The sequence below is a fragment of the Lactuca serriola genome, chromosome 5 (genome assembly GCF_051521515.1).
Source record: "Lactuca serriola cultivar US96UC23 chromosome 5, Lser_US96UC23_V15, whole genome shotgun sequence".
In the NCBI taxonomy this organism is placed as follows: domain Eukaryota; kingdom Viridiplantae; phylum Streptophyta; class Magnoliopsida; order Asterales; family Asteraceae; genus Lactuca; species Lactuca serriola.
The window spans coordinates 269,450,294-269,463,436 of NC_136412.1; the positions used below are offsets into that span (position 1 = coordinate 269,450,294).

Here is a 13,143-nt window from a genome sequence, read left to right on the forward strand (position 1 = left end):
AGGGTTCCTATAAGGATTTCATGAATGTAAAACCAACATCCTTTGATGGCACTGGAGGTGTCATTTCCCTTTCCCGGTGGTTTGAGAAAATCGAATCCATCTTCAAAATCTGTGCCTGTGCTGAGTCCGATAAGGTCAAATTTGCAGCCTGTACCTTCAGTGATAAAGCCTTGACTTGGTGGAATGGCCGAGTCCAATCCTTGACCCTACCTATAGCCAATGCCATGGGCTGGGACGCCATGAAAGAACTCCTCCTTGCCGAATACTATCCCCGTGGTGAAATGCAGAAGCTAAAGCATGAGCTCTGGAACCTGAAGATGAAAGGTTCCGAAATTGCTGCATACACTTCCCGATTCGATGATCTTGCCCTTCTCTGCCCTGGTTTGGTCACTCCTGAAGGCAAAAAGATCGAGAGGTTTATTTGGGTATTAACCAATCCAACAAAGAGTCATGTCTTAGCTGCTCACCCGGATACATATGATAGTGCTAAGACTTTAGCCCAAGCCATAATTGACCACAGTGATGATGACGAGGAAACCACCATCGCTCCTGAGTCGACTAAAAGTAGTGGTGAGAAGAGAAAATTTGGAAGAAAAAGAAGGGTCAATTTTCCCAAGGATCCTCCAAAAGATAGCAAACAGTAGCAGTCCATGCTGCTACTACCCCCGTTGCTGCTGCTTCTATTGTGGGATCTACCGCTCAAACATCTATTAGCAAATATGCTGGTAACCTTCCCCTATGTGACAAGTGCAAATACCACCACAACCCGGGCCCCTGTCGAGAACTTTCTTGTACCAATTGTGGTAAGAAGGGGCACACGGTCCGATTTTGCAAGGCTCCAACTCAATCGGCCAATCAATCTTCTGGAGCAGTCGTCGGTCAAGCCTGTTACAACTGTGGTGAAACTGGGCACTTTAAAAGGAACTGCCCCAAAAAGTCTACTGTTGATAACACCGGAAGGGTCCTCGCCATGGGACGGGAGGAAGCGGTCGCCGATCCCACTATTGTCTCGGGTATGTTCCTTCTCGACAACTCATATGCTAATATTCTTTTCGATTCGGGAGCTGAGAGCAACTTTATTAGTCATGCAATCAAACATAACCTAAAACGTAATCCCCAACCTTTAACCGAAACATTTACCGTCGAGATGGCGAACGGTGAAAAAGAAAACGCGAGTGAGGTTTTCGTAGGTTGTACCCTTACCCCGGTCTACAAGCCCTACTTCCCTCAATCTTGTCCAATTGACTGTTTGAGCAACTGCAATTTCCCTGTTGTAAAGCCACCCCAATCTGTTGTTCCAACGGGTCAAAACATCACGGGCCGTTGTCGCGGGAAGATTGTAAAACGGTTGCAAACCCGCAACCCCAGCTGGAACCTCTCTTCTTGGAGCCATTCCTGCAAAAACACGAAAAAGAAACAACCAAAACAAATATCCACAAATTAAACATAGAAGAAAAATGAATTATGTTTAGCCCCAGAATTCACGTCGTGAATCATGTAAGATTCACGTCGTGAGTTCGTAATCACAGAAGGCAGAATCTTAACAATTGGGGAAAATCCAGTCAAAATATCCTTGGGTTTTACTCCTATACCACTTCCAAAAACTTAGCACGAACATTCCAAGGTTATTACGAATTGTAAAGAATTAATTTCGTCATTTAACAAACCCTAACCCTAAATTCCTTTACTAGAACCAAAAATTAAACTTAATAATCATTAATTGGTACCTTTGTTGGAAGTATTACGTAAGCACAATGGTGATTAGTAGAATTGTCGGCTAAAATTGCAGCAATGGGGACCAAGGGGGACCAATTTCTGTTTCCACTTCGTGAACAATAAACAAATGAAAGGGTTTACTGGTTTCTAGGGACTTATCATGTGGTCCCGTACTTTTAAACATTCACATCATGAATTCTATAAGATTCACGTCATGAATAGTGTATGGGCTTAAATTTGGGCCATGTACTCACAGACTGATCTTGGGCTTGCTAGTCTAATGGGTTAAGCCATATCATGGATTATGTGTCCGATTCATTCACAATTCACGTCGTGAACGGCTAACTATTGACGTCGTGAATTAAATCTGGAAAATAATTTTAGAATTTGAACTAAGTTCTTAATTATTACTACTTTCGTTTTGAGGTCCCCACATTTTGTTCTAATAGAGTTGGATGACTCGGTCTAAGTTTTCAAAACTAAAATGCAAAAAGAAAGAAAAAAATTTCAAACCAAACTCGGGTTGCCTCCCGAGAAGCGCTTCTTTTTCTTGGAGTCTTGAGCTCGACTCCGTGCCTCTTACGTTGAGCCTTCGGAGGAGTCCTCCACCAAGATCTTTTGTTCCTTGAACCGCCTCTTGTAAGCTTGAACTCGCCTTTTATATGCCTTCTTTGAATTCTCCTTTTTAGCTCTTCCCACTTCTTCAAGCTTGCGTTTTGTGCCCTTGGGTTCCTCCTTGCACTTTATGTCATTCTCCTCATCTTTCACCATCGGCCTTGTTACTCTTGAAATGACCTCCTCTTCATCACTTGTTAATTCCTCTTCCTCTTTGCTTACCTAAGAAGGCGGACTCTTGTAAGCTATGACTTCAATCAAATATGGAACAGATGCCCTTGGTTTTGTCCTTTTGACTTGATGAACTGCCTTTATCTCTTCTTCCATGAGCTTTTCTAGTTCTTCTAGTTCATTCTCTTCATTAATTGTGAACACCTCTTCTTTATCTTCTTGAAAGTCATCCTTTATCCCAAAGACTTCTTGTTCATCTCCAACCCTCAAAGTTAGCTTAGACTCGCGGATATCAACAAGGGCACCAGCAGTGTTAAGCAATGGCCGACCAAGGATTATCGGAACATTCAGATCTTCTTTCATGTCCAAGACTACAAAGTCTATTGGAAAAACAAATTTTCCAATTTTCACCAAAATATCCTCCACTATGCCTCGGGGTTGCGTCACCGAACGGTTCGCCATGTGAATCTTCATTTTTGTAGCCCTCATCTTATGTATCTCCAATTTTTGATAAAATGAAAAAGGCATTAGATTAATGCTAGCCCCAGAATCGGCTAAAGCATTAACCTTCATTTTGTTCCCAAACTCACATGGAAGAGTGAGGCGTCCAGGATCCCCCATCTTTTCTGGTGTTTCTCCCAACACAGCTTTTAAAGTTTGTTCACTTAGAATCACTGTAGACTGCATCTTTAATTGCCTTCGAGTGTCTATCAAGTCTTGCAGTAATTTCTGGTTCTCGGGAGCTTTAGATAAGGACTCGACAAAGGGGGTATTAATCGGGATCCCCTTCACATGCTTGACAAACTCTCTATGCTCTCTCTCCAGTGGACTAAGGGTAGCTTGGGAAGGAAAAGGAAATTTTGGCTTATAAACCGAACTGACTGCGGAATTTTTCTGTTCATAACGGGCCCACGTCGTGAACATATAAGGTTCACGTCGTGAATTCTGGAACTCAGCAGCTTCATGATGTTCGAGCTTGATCTTCTTCATCTTTTGATCAGGCTTCCGTGGTTCTTCTTCCAATGCTTCCAAGAACTCCGAGATGGATTCTTCTTCGGTGTCTATGGCCATTACATGAGATTGGTTCTTTACTTTGGGATTCTTCGGGGACAATTTTTCATGAACTAGAGTTGCTAGTTGACCAAATTGCACTTCAAGGTTATGGATGGAGGCTTGCTGATTCTTTATCAAAGTTTGTTGTTCCAGAATAGCAGAATCAGTGGCATCGTGTCGCTTTTCCGATGCTTCCATAAACTTCATTAAAATGGTCTCTAGGTCGGGTTTCTTCTCGGCTGGTGGCTGCTCCTTTTGATAGAGGCCTTGATCTGTCATCCTATACTTCTCTTCTTTTTGCTTCTTATACTTTTCATATGGCAGCCACTCCCTCTTCGGTTTTCTCCAGTCCTCATCAAGCTTATCCCCACTAGAGTAGCACACTTGAGCCGTTCTGTTCCCATAATCATCTATATTGCAGTCCTTTGTCAAGTGTGGACCACTGCATCTCTCGCAACCCACTCTTATGGCATGTATCGACTGGTCCATCTGTGTTATCCTGCAGTCCATATTATTTAACATGGCCATGACCGCTGCTATTTCTTCAGTTTGGGACCCTCCTCCGCCTTTGATTCCTTCTTGCCTCGGGTTGTGGTATTCGTGAGAGTGTTTCGCAAATTCTTCAATTAGCTCCTTGACCTCCCTTGGATTTTTCTTTGTCAAAGGTCCTTGAGAATCAAGGAGTTGTCTTGTCATCACGTTGACCCCATCATAAAAGATTGACATCTCTTGCTGCACATTTAGGTCATGTTGAGGGCAATTTCTAAGTAAGCCCTTGTACCGCTCCCATGCTTCGTATAGTGACTCCCCCGGCTGTTGCTCAAATTTGGCTATTGCCTTCTTGAGTTTGGCTATCTTGGATGGCGGGCAAAACTGATCCAGGAATTGCTCACGCATCTGAGCCCATGTGGTGATTGTACCCGGTGGGAGTGCTTTTAACCACTCCTTAGCAGCTCCTTTGAAAGTGATGGGAAGCATCCTAAGCAAGACTGTGTTTCTGGTGACATTTGGGACGTTGAAGTAATCCGCAATGTCGTTGACTTCGTCTAGATGCTTAAAAGCATCCTCATGATCCTTCCTGAAAAGTGGGATGTCCTTCAGTGCTGTCAATATGTGTCCCTTCAGCTCGAATGTGGCAGTGGCAGGAATTGCGGGTTGGACTAAACCGGGACCCACATCTTCTCGGGTCCGCTTCTTGTAAGCTCCCATGGACATTTCTTCAATTGTTGCCATCTCGTTCCTTGGCTCGTTCTCGGGTTCACTCGTGTGTTCTTCAAATTCTGGCTCAGTATCGCTTTCGGACTCGGTTTGCACGGGTGTGTGATCCAAATGCTCAAGATTGCTCTTGTGCTTCGCTGATGAACTTGACTCTCTTGTCTTCTTTCCCGACTTCCTAGAAAAGGCTGACTTCAATTCTTGCAAGGGCGTCTTTTTCTTGTGAATTGCAGACTCGGGATCTTCAAGTGGTGGCACCAAGGGTGTGTTTGAGCTTCTGGTCATGAACTCCTGCAACTTGCTAAACTAAAACGTAAAACTGGACTAAAATAAGAAAAACTAAAAATGAACTCTTCAGGTTTCACGTCGTGAGTGTATTAAATCTCACGTCGTGAACGCTGTGACAGAAAAAAAAATTAAACTAAGATAAGCTAGCAAACAAAATAAATAACCAATTAAACTTTTTGCATATTTTATTCCCCAAAAAGGGGCGATTAATCTAATGCAACTAAATAAACTAATAATCTGCGCCGTTCCCCGGCAACGGCGCCAAAAACTTGATGTGCACAAAAGTACACACTAATTTTAATATTTATAACCTAACAAACTTAACTATCTATGCACTTATAGGCAGTGTACCTAGTCAGATTACAGTATAGCTTGGGTAAGTCGGGTGTCGATCACAGGGAACGGTGTTACTAATTAATCTACTTAATATTAAATTAACCTAATTTATTAACAAATTTAATAAGGGGTTTTATCTGATTTTACAAGATCAGATTAACTTAAATCAAATTCAATAAGTAAAAACACACTCTTGTTTAGATTGAATCCGCTTCTCCCTTATGGCTAGCTAACGATTACGGATTATTAAGTTAGTTTTTAGTTGTATTAGTAATTTAGTTCTATCTTACCAATAATTAACTAATTCATGTCAAACCATGTATGTTCACACATAATTAAACACAAAACTAATTATAATGTAAATATGCTATGTAAGATTTGTTGTATAAACGCATTTATGGTCACAATTCACGTTCTCTAGCACAGCTAAACTTTATTAATTCTAATTACTAACTAAGATTGGTCAATCCTAGCTCTAACAATTCAATGTTCACTAAATTATTAGGTAAACAGGTTCATGCAGTTTAATGGTCACTAAGCTACACAGAACATGCAATTAAGCAATTAGATAAACAAATATTAACATGCGAGGTCATACAATTCAAACACAAGCAAATTTTTACCAACTAAGCTCAATCCATAATCATATAACTATTCATAAGTTTAAAGCTTCATCTAGCTAAACAAGAGTAGCTAGATTCAGCTGCTCTTCATAGTAATTAAACTAACACAGCTAAAACTAATGAAAGACATGTTCTTATTTAACTAAATGATAAACCTTTACTTCTTTTGGTGTTGAAATCCCTCTTCCAGAACCTTTCTTTCGCTCTGAAACGTCTTCTGGAAATCCTCCCTTCTGCCCAAAGGTTTCTATTCGTAAAGGTCAAGGATTTATATAGTTGCTGATATCCATAAATTCACGTCGTGAATAATCATAAATTCACGTCGTGAGTCTTAGATAACCGTGCCCGTCAAGGATTCCTTCACCCGCGTACATATCTTCTAGATCCAACGATTCACATCATGAATCCTTTAAGTCTCACGTCATGAATAATCTTTTTCCAGATTTACTTCACTTTTACTCTTTTGATTCCCAAAGTTTCTTTCTTTAACACTTTCAGTCCCCTTTTCTTCAAAATGTCTTCTTTTTGGCTGTAAACAACATTTAAGCTCATAAGTACCATTATTCTAAACGAATTACCGAATTTTTAATAAAAATGTACTTAAATATTGCCTAAAAATAAGTATAAATATGGCAATATCAAGGCTAGTGTTGGAAACCCTTAGATCCGAGAAGTTGTATGCGAAATTTTCCAAGTGTGAGTTCTGGATTCGGAAGGTAACTTTCCTTGGTCACGTGGTAAGCGAGGAGGGTATTCATGTAGATCCTTCCAAGATTAAAGCGATACAGAATTGGTCGGCACCGAAGACACCCACAGAAATCCGACAATTCTTGGGTCTCGCCGGCTATTATCGGAGATTTATCCAGAACTTTTCCAGAATCGCCAAACCCTTAACCACTCTAACACAGAAAGGTGTACCCTTTTGTTGGAGTGATAAACAAGAAACTACATTCCAAACGTTGAAGAAAGCCCTATGCAGCGCGCCTGTCCTGTCCCTACCCGAAAGGACAAAGGACTTCGTTGTCTACTACGATGCGTCTAATCAAGGCTTAGGCTATGTGCTTATGCAAAGAGGAAGAGTAATTGCTTATGCCTCTAGAAATTTGAAAGCACACGAGGTCAACTATACCACACATGAATTGGAATTAGGAGTCATAGTCTTTGCATTGAAGATTTGGAGACATTATCTCTACGGAACCAAATGTACGATCTTCACTGACCACAAGAGCCTGCAACACATCTTTGATCAGAAAGACTTGAACATGAGACAACGGCGATGGGTAGAACTACTCAGCGATTATGAGTGTGAAATCCGTTACCATCCCGGCAAGGCCAATGTGGTAGCAGATGCTCTTAGACGAAAAGAGAGTTCAAGTCGAAAAGTGAAGACCCTGACGATGACCATCCATTCCAACTTATCCATGAAAATTCAAGAAGACCAGTTAGAAGCTCTCAAACTCGAGAACTCCTGAGCCAATCTCTCCCTCTCAACTTGCGGAACATAATGAGTGCTGAACATCTCGCTGAACTGATCCCATGAAACCGCAGCCCTCTGCGCATCCGAATATGACCCCGTGGTCAATCTCCACCAATCCTTCGCCCCGAGCCTCAACAGGTTCAGAGCACACCTCACCCTCTGATCAGCAGGGCATGAACACGTGAAGAAACACCCCTCCACGTCTGATAACGATCTCATAGCAACAATCGGGTCCTGAACACCATCGAAGGTGGGAGGCTTCATATTATCGAAGTCCCGATACTGAAAACCCCGACTAGCTCCTCCCCCTGCCGCTGCTACAGCCGTTGTAGCTGCCGCGGCAGCCGTCTCTGTGAGAGCTGCATAGCGCTCATCAAAATACTCAACCATGGCAGTCTTAATCGACCCAAACAGCTCTGGCAACTTAGCCCGAAACAACTCAGCAATCTCCTCACGCAGGATCTCACGAATCCTCGCATCCAACTCGCCCGTGCTCATCTGACCGATAATCTCGGGCGGTACAGATCCGCCCGGAACTCTCTCTCCTGCTCTTGCTCCTGATCTAGATCCACTCTCATCATGCCTCGGAATCTCCATACTGAAAAACACCATACAAAATCTCAGACTCTTCCCACTAACCTGGGATCCAACTCTCTCAACCCAACCCTAGAGATCATGGTTTCCCTGATACGCGTATGGGTCCTATGCTTTCAATAGTACGGGCCCATACTACCTTCCACACCTACCCATATTTGTATGAAGTACTACTACAACATCCTAGAGAAACATGCATAACAACACTCAACCCTCACCACTAGAGGAACACTGAAAATCTCCCATAAGGAACCCTAGGCTATAGGCATCACAAATCAGGCAACATTATCATGAAATCCTGAAGATCCCTAGCCTATCACTAGCATGCTGTTCTATCAAAGCTCAAAAACAAATAACATGCATGGTATTTTGGGGTTGCTTACTGGCTCCGGCTGATCGTACCTCCGCGTCCTCCCTTACTTATTTTGAAAACCATTTTAAATACTCTTTTGAAAACTCTCCTCGATTTGAGACTGGGGTCACACGAATGTTCCTCCAATTCACTCAAACCAAGGCTCTGATACCAACTTGTAACGACCGAAAAATACAACCAATTTTAAGTTTTTCAAAAACAGCTCGATTTCATTAAATCTTTACAAAAAGGTTTTCAATACAAAACACTTAACGTATTCCCAGAATCACATTACTACAAAATCATGAGGAGCGGTACGATCACACCTTCGCCTTGCCACGATCTCCTGAAGAACCTGAAAAACATAAAACCACAACTGTAAGCCCGAAAGCTTAGTGAGATATCCCCAAAATACCAACCACAAATACCATACACGCATAACATGCCATAACATATCCGATGACAGAACAGCCATGCACTTCGGGTCTACTGTGTGACTGGTCCGCCGCACCGGCCTACAGTCCACCTGGTCCACCCTCTGAGTCTATCCACATACCTCGAGTCTGCAGTGTGATTGGTCCGCCTGCTCCCGGGTCTACAATCCACCTGGTCCACTCTCTGAGTCTATAGTATGACTGGTCCGCCCGCACCGGGCCTTCAGTCTGTCTGGTCCACTCTTTGAGCCTTCGGCACGTCTGGTCCGCCCTCATGGGGCCTACAGCCTATCCGGACCGCTCGCTGGGCCTTCGGAACAACCGGTCCGCCCTGGGTATCTTGGCCTACAGCACACAGTAGGACCCGCCTCAACCCAACTCCAGTCCAAACAACCATATGCACATATACATACAATCATATAGCAATTCACAGTCAACAAGCAGATCAAACAGAGCACATAACATATCATCATCCTAACCAGGATACCGACCTAACAAGTCACTATCATAGCACCTCCTTATCTCTTAGGATACCGATGTGAATCAGGCCTCTAACATATACCATCCTAACTCTCAGGATGCAAACATATCACAACAACACATAACAACAACATAGCAACAACTACCCGGATCTCAATCCGATAAGGACCGGCCTTGGTGCCTTAGACCCTGTTGATATAGTGAGGATAACTCACCTCGAAACTGCCGACTGAATAGATAACCCAAGCTGCTCCGATCTCTGATACAATCTCCACCACTGGACAACCGCCAATGCACTGAACTCATAACAATAATCAACAATTACCAAAATGCCCCTGGAAACCACTGGTCAACCCTTGGTCAAAGACAAGATCAAAGTCCACCCCTGACTGACTCTACTCGCCGAGTCAACCCGATGACTCGCCGAGTCCTTATACTCAGAACTTCACTCAATCCGCGACCTAACTCGCCGAGTCCAACAATCATGAGTCCACTCGCACACAACTCACCGAGTCATCCCTTGACTCACCGATTCTCAACTCAACCAGAAAGTATTGGGACTCTTCGACAAGACTCGCCGAGTCCAAGAACAGACTCGCCGAGTCTATGGCCATCTTCAACCTACTCGCCGAGTTGTTCATACAACTCGCCGAGTTCCAGGCTATCTTCATCCAACTCGCTGAGTTGTTCTTCCAACTCGTAGAGTTCCATCTTATCTTCAAGCAACTCGTCGAGTACACCCATGTGACTCGCCGAGTACCACCAGTCTAAATCCATACAGAAGCATTCCAGGCCATGCAATTGATCCAAAACATAGATCTAGCCTCCTACAACTCATCCATCACGTAAAGTGGCAAACGTTACGTGAATCCAAAGAGATCTATGCATTTTGCACATTAGGGCTAAGGTTTGGGACATGATAGCTTTATCCAACACTCAACACATGGACTTTCATGCATTCCAACTCTTCTCCATTCCAGATCTGAGGTAGCAACCTCAGATCTAACCTCTAAACTCCAATACATACAATGATGTGATCTCTAATACCCCCAAAATGATGCATCTAGGAAATAGCAGCTCAAAAACGAGATATTACCTCAAAAGGACGCCCCAATTGCAATGAAACTCAATTCCCAGCAAAACCCCTTGCTCCAAGCCTCTAATTCTCTAATATCTCTTTAACAACCACCTCTCCAAGCTCCAATTTGCTCAACAATGGGGTTTCTCCACGAAAATAGGGTTTTTGGGACTCAAGGGGTGATAAAGAGGCTGGGAAGGAAACATAATGTTCTTTATATAGGGCTCAACCCCGAGAATTAGGGTTTTCTCCACTCAGCGCCTACTCGCCGAGTCCATCTCATTGACTCGCCGAGTCGGCTACTTAACACGCGACCAAATCGCGACTCTACTCGCCGAGTCCATCCATGGACTCGCCGAGTCACTCTTTCCCAATTTACTCTTTTAGCCCTTCAACTCTACTCTTGATATTTCGGGATGTTACAAATAGCTACATTCGTGGGCAAGTGCTTGACTTGCGCTAAGGTGAAAGTCGAATATCTGAAACCCTCGGGTCTGCTCCAGCAGCCCGAGATACCCGAATGGAAATGGGAGATGATTACCATGGATTTCATCACCAAGTTACCCAAGTGTCTGAGTGGGTACGACACCATTTGGGTAATTGTCGATCGTCTGACAAAGTCCGCTCACTTCATCCTGATCAAAGAATCATTCAAGAGGGAAAGACTCGCGAGAATTTACATCCAAGAGGTAGTCCGACTGCATGGTGTACCTACGTCCATTATCTCTAATCGAGATAGTAGGTTTACCTCTAGATTTTGGCAATCACTCCAGAAGGCTCTTGGAACCAAATTAGACATGAGCACAGCGTATCATCCTCAGACCGATGGACAAAGTGAGAGAACAATCCAAACCCTGGAGGACATGCTTAGGGCATGTGTCATTGATTTTGGAAAGTCGTGGGACAAACATCTACCTTTGATCGAGTTCTCGTACAACAATAGTTACCACACCAGCATCAGGGTTGCCCCGTTTGAAGCCCTATACGGTCGTAAGTGCAGATCCCCTCTGTGCTGGGCCGAGTTGGGGGACACATAGCTAGTCAAGAGTCGAGTCCCCGACAGTGCTCTCACTGGTCCTGAAATCATCCGCGAAACCACTGAGAAGATCATCCAAATTCGAGAACGATTAAAAGCTTCACGAGATCGCCAAAAGAGTTACGCAGATAACCGTCGGAAACCCCTAGAATTCCAAGTTGGAGACCGTGTCCTGTTGAAGGTCTCGCCCTGGAAAGGCACGGTACGCTTTGGAAAGCGTGGGAAACTTAACCCTAGGTACATTGGACCCTTTGAGATCCTCGCCAGGATCGGTCCGGTAGCCTAGAAACTTCGTTTACCCCATGAGCTCAGTAAAACCCATTTCGTCTTCCTTGTTTCAAATCTCAAGAAGTGCCTATCCGATGAAACCCTAGTGATTCCTTTAGACGAGATCGAGATCAATGAAAACCTCCACTTCGTGGAGGAACCGATCGAAATCATGGATCGAGAAGTCAAACGTACAAAGCAAAGCCGCATCCTGTTAGTGCAGGTCCGCTGGAATGCCAAACGGGGACCAAAGTTCACTTGGGAGTGTGAAGACTCAATGAACAGAAGTATCCGCATCTTTTTCCAGATCCATCATTTGTATTTTGACTGGTATCTTAATTTTGAATTTCGGGACGAAATTCCCTCTAACAGGGGGATAATGTGACAACCCGAAACTTCTAATCCATGTAATTGATCTGTGTTTCAGCACCAAAACTTGAGTTCATTGTCTTTTATTAAATCTTGTGATTCCATATGGGTGCTATAGACTTAGTATAATTTTGATATGAGTCTTAGAGAGGGTTGGAGAGTGTTTAGTATCACAAAATAGGGCCAAATCTCACCAAATAAGGTGTGTGCGGCCACACACCTGTGTGTACGACCACATACCAACCGCAAACACCCTCAACCTCACACCCAATTCAATTTATGGATGGATACCCCCGTTCTTTTATTCATTTATATATTCTCTTCCCTCTCTCTACTTTCTCTCTCTAAATCATCAACCAAGAACACTTGGAAGACTTCATAATCGTGATCTACTTCATCTTCAAGCTAAGTATAGTGGTAAACACTTGAATCCCAAGCTTAAAACTCATTATGTTCATCATATTCATCATCCCATGAAGGTGTACGGCCGCACACCTTCAAATGGGGGCAGCATTCATTCAAAACTCCCAAGAATGAAGAGCATACACTTCAAAAATCAACATAGGGACTCAAATGAGGAGTGTACGGCTGCACACTCCTGTGTACGGCCGCACACACCCTCTGTATGGCCGCACACTCTTGTGTGCTGCCTCACACACACTCCTGGCCGTACTCCCCAGCCGTACACTCATTTTTAAGACCATACACCCACTCTAATAACCATATTTGGTCCTAGACTTGCATAAATTATTAAGTTTGGATCATAGGACACTTATTCTAATCCCTAAGGATGTTTTTCCATCATGTTTAGTCATGAAACACCTTAGTTCTAACTCATTTATGTGTTATCACATGAATAATAGGGGCCATAGGAGTTCAGGGCATCCGGTGACACTCGAACTCTACATTAAGCGGTGAGTTCATACCGCTACCTTTTTTTCACTGTTTTTCACTGTTTTTAGGGGGAACACAAGCAAAGTACAAGGGATTACTTGTACTCAAAACTTGTTTTCGTGTCTGTGTTTCACATATTATACGC

At 43.4% G+C, this 13,143-nt stretch overlaps 1 non-coding gene across 1 annotated transcript; it reads left to right on the plus strand.

The window, feature by feature from the left end:
- The first annotated feature begins 4,297 nt into the window (after positions 1-4,297).
- Positions 4,298-4,404, plus strand: LOC145055888 (small nucleolar RNA R71). The gene has a single exon (XR_013685435.1). It is a non-coding gene; the product is annotated as a small nucleolar RNA R71 (small nucleolar RNA).
- The last annotated feature ends 8,739 nt before the right edge of the window (positions 4,405-13,143 follow it).